Raw genomic sequence first — 4,820 nt, 5'->3', positions numbered from 1 at the left:
CTTCATCCTGTCTTCTGTTCTGCCTCCATATTCTACTGCAAAGCTGTGAAATATATTAACAACTTTTAAATGCACTAGGAATTAAGTGTAGTTCTTTGAATGGGGTGACTCCTTAGGTGTCAGAGGCATTGGAGAATCTCTGGGAAAAGTCTTCATGAACATGTAAAATGGAGCTTTTGCTAAGTTGCCTCTCCCATAGCTTTGGAAGCCCCTCAGCACCAAAGATTTAATGTGAATTCACTTTTATTTTTACGGTGTCTTTTTTTATCTTTTACAGCAAGGTGTTAACCTGTATTGAGTCAGGGGATGAAAGAATTGGATTGTATTGCAGTGAAGGGAAGCCATATATACTTAATCTTTTTAAGGGAAAAATAGGTGGGGAGTAGCAGCATGGTGAAGTGGGAGGGAGTGTGTGTTTTCATTTATTAACTTGTTAATTATGTATCACATTGTTAGTTTAAGTATGTTTGTGTGTGGGTACAGAAGTGAGACTTAGCATGTGTGTTCTACACTTCTGTGTCTTAGTTTTGTTAATTTAAGTATGTAGATAATTAAAATTTAATTTTAACTTGTGATAATACTTACTCTAATTGTAAAATCTTGGCGTTCCTTCCATCATACATCTATTGAATTCTTCACTGTCTTAATTATTTCCTCATAAACATCAATTTTGATGATTGTGGCCCAGGTATTTCTATAAAGTAGGTATGAGGTAATTATTTATAAAATAATGAAAACCCACAAACATTTACAAAGATTTGGTGTTTGGCTTAAGTTACTGAGAAATAATTTTAAGCTTTCTATGGGAAGGTATAAATGAATAGGCTGTATCTGATAGAGTAACCGTTGATGGTTTAGTCTCAGAAGTGACTTTTTAAGTGAGAGTGCAACAAAAGAAACCAGAAGGGGTCCCTGAGGATACCTGAAGTACACCCAGCCTGAAAAAAGGGACTGATGAAGGAGTTGATAACAAAAGTTACTGGGCACAAGAAGGCAGAGAAGAAACTACTCTTGATTGCCAGTAAGTGTTAAAACCCTAATTCTGTATTGTTAGAGGAAATGGACCTTTTCACAGACTCTTAGTGAAACTCTGACACGTTCAAGGCTTTGAGAGCCAATTTAAACCTGCAGCTACACTAGACCTTTCCATTTGGAGAGGCAGATCTGTCACAGAATCTGACATAGTATCCAGCACAAGCTTAGTTTTTAAGAGGATGAAGTTGAATTCATTGGTTCAAAGACAGGTAACCACCTTAAGTATTCTTCTGTCTTAGCAAGAAAAAGTTATTTAATAGTCTGGGTTTGACATTCTGCATAGTCAGTTTTGAAACAGCTCTTAACTACTGATAGCAAAACTCCTTGTGTAAAGGGGACAGCTCAGCTATTCTACAAATCTTTCTCCTATGTTAAAACAAAGCTCATCTTAAAAATGTTATCCAGACGAGGTACTCCATGTAAAGCAACCTGACATTTGGGCTGCAGCTTTTCCATGTTCCTTGGGAAGGAACAAGGTTTTGCACAATTAAAGCCAAGCTGACCTCCACACCATGGTTACTTGAGTATCTGCTAGTCAACTAGGAAGGCAACACACAATTTTGTAAATAATTTCAAAAAATTTAGTCTGGATTTAATATCCAGACAGATGAGGCCAGCTGGGTTAAACTGGTAACGAACGGTGTGTTCCTTTCAGCCGCTGGGATGAAGATGCAGCATCATGGCTGAACGTGAGGACTGCCTGTAACCAGTGTTCCTTTGGGTGATCTGCACACAGAGTAATGACAGTTTGGTCACTGTGAGTTTTTAAATTAAACCTGAAATGCACAGAATGCCTGTGACGGTGTTCACAGGGGTTCTTGGATGAGGTAAGAGACAAAGATCTGACTCCATGTTTTCAGAAGGCTTGATTTATTATTTTATGATATATATTACATTAAAACTATAGTAAAAGAATAGAAGAAAAATGTTTCACTAGAAGGCTAGCTAAGAATAAAAAAAAGAATGATAACAAAGGTTTTGTGCCTCAGGCTCTGTGTCCAAGCCAGCTGGGCTGTGATTGGCCATTAATTACAAACAACCACATGAGATCAATCACAGATGCACTTGCTGTATTCCACAGCAGCAGATAATCATTGTTTACATTTTGTTCCTGAGGCCTCTCAGCTTCTCAGGTGGAAAAAATACTAAGGAAAGGATTTTTCATAAAAGTTGCCTGCAACAGAATGTCTATCTTTTTTTACCTGTAGGAGGCTTAAATCTGGCAAAGCAAATTTAGGCATAGAGGTTCCTCCTTTTACAGAGAACATCCAGCACTCTGTGACAGGGTAGGAAATGGGTGGTTTCACAAGTTGACCCAAATTGCTTTGTAGCTCATTAAAGCTAATATACCACATCCATTCTTACTTGCAAGTAATTTGCAATCTATTTATAAATGTTTATAAGGCGTTAATAAAAAACCTAAGCTGTGCTTACATGAAAATCCCAAATAATGCCTAGATCAAAACCTTTTTTTTCTTGTTTTGTTTTTTTTTAATAATCCAGAAATCCTCATTTTCTGTAATAAATTACATAGCAGTTGAATACATGAAATTGAGAGCAATTTAGGATATCTCACAGACAATCTGCTCCAAAGACTGCAACTAATCCTGTGTAACCAACCTCCAGATTTGTTCCAGACTCCCACAAGAAGGTGCACACCCACTTTACCTTCTCATGCTCATAGGGGAGGCTGAGGACCTTTTCTGTATTGTTCCTACAGGATTCACAACATCTCTTTGATTTCTAGTACACTGATCACAGAACAGAACAAGCACATAAACCAATATAACAAAACACAAGTAACATCTAGGCAACATCCAGGCTTCCTTCCAGTTTCCCAGCTGCCCCTCAGTGACACAGTGACAGAAATTTGAGGCAGAGTCTTGTTCAAAATATGTGCTGCAATGTTGTGAATTAAAAGCTATCCAAACATCCATAACACAGCTAGATGCCAGGCAAAATAAACAAATAAACTAAAAATCGCAAACCACAGTGTGGTTTTGGTCTAAAAAGTGTTCTAGCTCCAATCTAATTTTTCCCACAACCATGAGCAGTCCAGTGGCCTGTGATGAATCCCCAGTGATAATACACTGGCCAGAAGAATAGGAAGTGTTATCAGGGCCTTTGTCTGTGATAGGAATGATTAAAGAAAATGAAGCTTGAAGGGCACAAGGGAAACCGTGGTTTGGTTTAAGCTGACTTTGAATGCAAGGGGCAGGAGTTTAAAAATTTTTAGTGGTTTCTTGGTTTAATATCCATCACAGAGATAAAATATTATCTGCCTTTGCTAAGCACTCCTTAAGGCACTGGACTTTCACCATGCTTTACAGAGTAGGGAAGGAAAGTGTGGCAGAAGCCCCCATCATGGTTCTCCCAGTTTCAAATTGAGCAGAGACAATCACACATAGATCCATTGCTTTCCTGATTTACTATAGAAGGTGGCACAACTGTTACAAGTTTGTCCTGTAACAGGAAATGTAATATCATAAACGTTCTTCCTAAGTCTTTTAAAATACAGAGTTTGCAGAACACTCACAAAAGCATATTGAAAAGAAAACAACCTTCCAAAACCTGGCCATGTGCTCTCTGCTAGCTACAGCACATAATAGCAAAACCTGGGACAATTCCCCTCTCCACTCGATTAGTATCACATTTCTATGTTTTCCAACAAGAGCAAAGGGTGGGCACATCTCAGAGATGAGACTCTATGAGGTAAGGGCAGGGTTTGGGAAAGGAAAATGTTTAATAGAAGTTTTTGAGTTCTTACTTCATATTGCAGAATTTGTTTGTCCTAGATGGGTAGATCAGCAAGAACTAAATTTGAAACAAACCTATTCAAGGTTTGTTTAAAAGTTAATCATTATTGAAATTGTTCTGAGGTAACAATTTTAGAGCAATTAGGTCAATTCTTAGGGTATCTAACTGCACCATAGCTAAACAATAATTTAATTGTTAGTAAAATCATCAAAAGACAATACAACAGTAGTTGTATGAGTGGAAAGCTGCTTTTCTTCACTGAAATTCATCCTTTTGATTATGAACAATCCATCTCATGATTGTTAAAACGTGGTGTAAGCCACGTATTTTATAAAATAATGTTTTCTTTGACATCCAACTAATTTCCAAACACAATCAGCAAAAGCAGCAGCAGCAAATTATTTCTGTGTGTTTTTCCAGGAAAAAGTACATGTGAAGATACATGCCATTACCACACTTGGGTTCTTAGCAGAACCTGTTGTGATATGCAGGGGTTAATGTTTTTAAACTGAAGGGGAGAGCAGGTTCACACTGGATTTTAAGGCCAAAGTCTTTTACAATCAGGGTGGTGAAACACTGGAACAGGTTGCCCAGAGATGTGGGGGATCCCCTAAGTCTGGAAAATTCGAGGGGATGTTAGATGGGGCTCTGAGCAACCTGATCTAGTCAAAGGTGTCCCTGCTCCTTGCAGGGAGGTTGGAACTAAATGACCATCAAAGATCCTTTCCAGCCCAAACTGTTCTGTATTTCCTGCAGATCCCAGTCTATGCCCTCTCACTTTGATAACCTTAGTGTTTAGTTGAGTGTTTCAGCCAATTCTACAACCCTACAACTGTGATTTAATTTAGATCCCATTTCCTGGTTTTGTTTATTGCAGAGCAGAACAGCACAAAATCCTTGCTAAACTTTAATGACATTCACTGCTGTCCACTTACACACCAAGCAGGTCACACTAATGAAGGAAATTAGATCAATTTGATACTGTTTGTCCTTGACCAAATGTTTTGTTCTATGTCTGTGGATTCTAT

Source organism: Zonotrichia leucophrys, chromosome 2 (genome assembly GCF_028769735.1).
Source record: "Zonotrichia leucophrys gambelii isolate GWCS_2022_RI chromosome 2, RI_Zleu_2.0, whole genome shotgun sequence".
NCBI lineage: Eukaryota > Metazoa > Chordata > Aves > Passeriformes > Passerellidae > Zonotrichia > Zonotrichia leucophrys.
The sequence above is the reverse complement of the archived record's forward strand: the minus strand, read 5'-3'. Positions refer to the sequence as shown.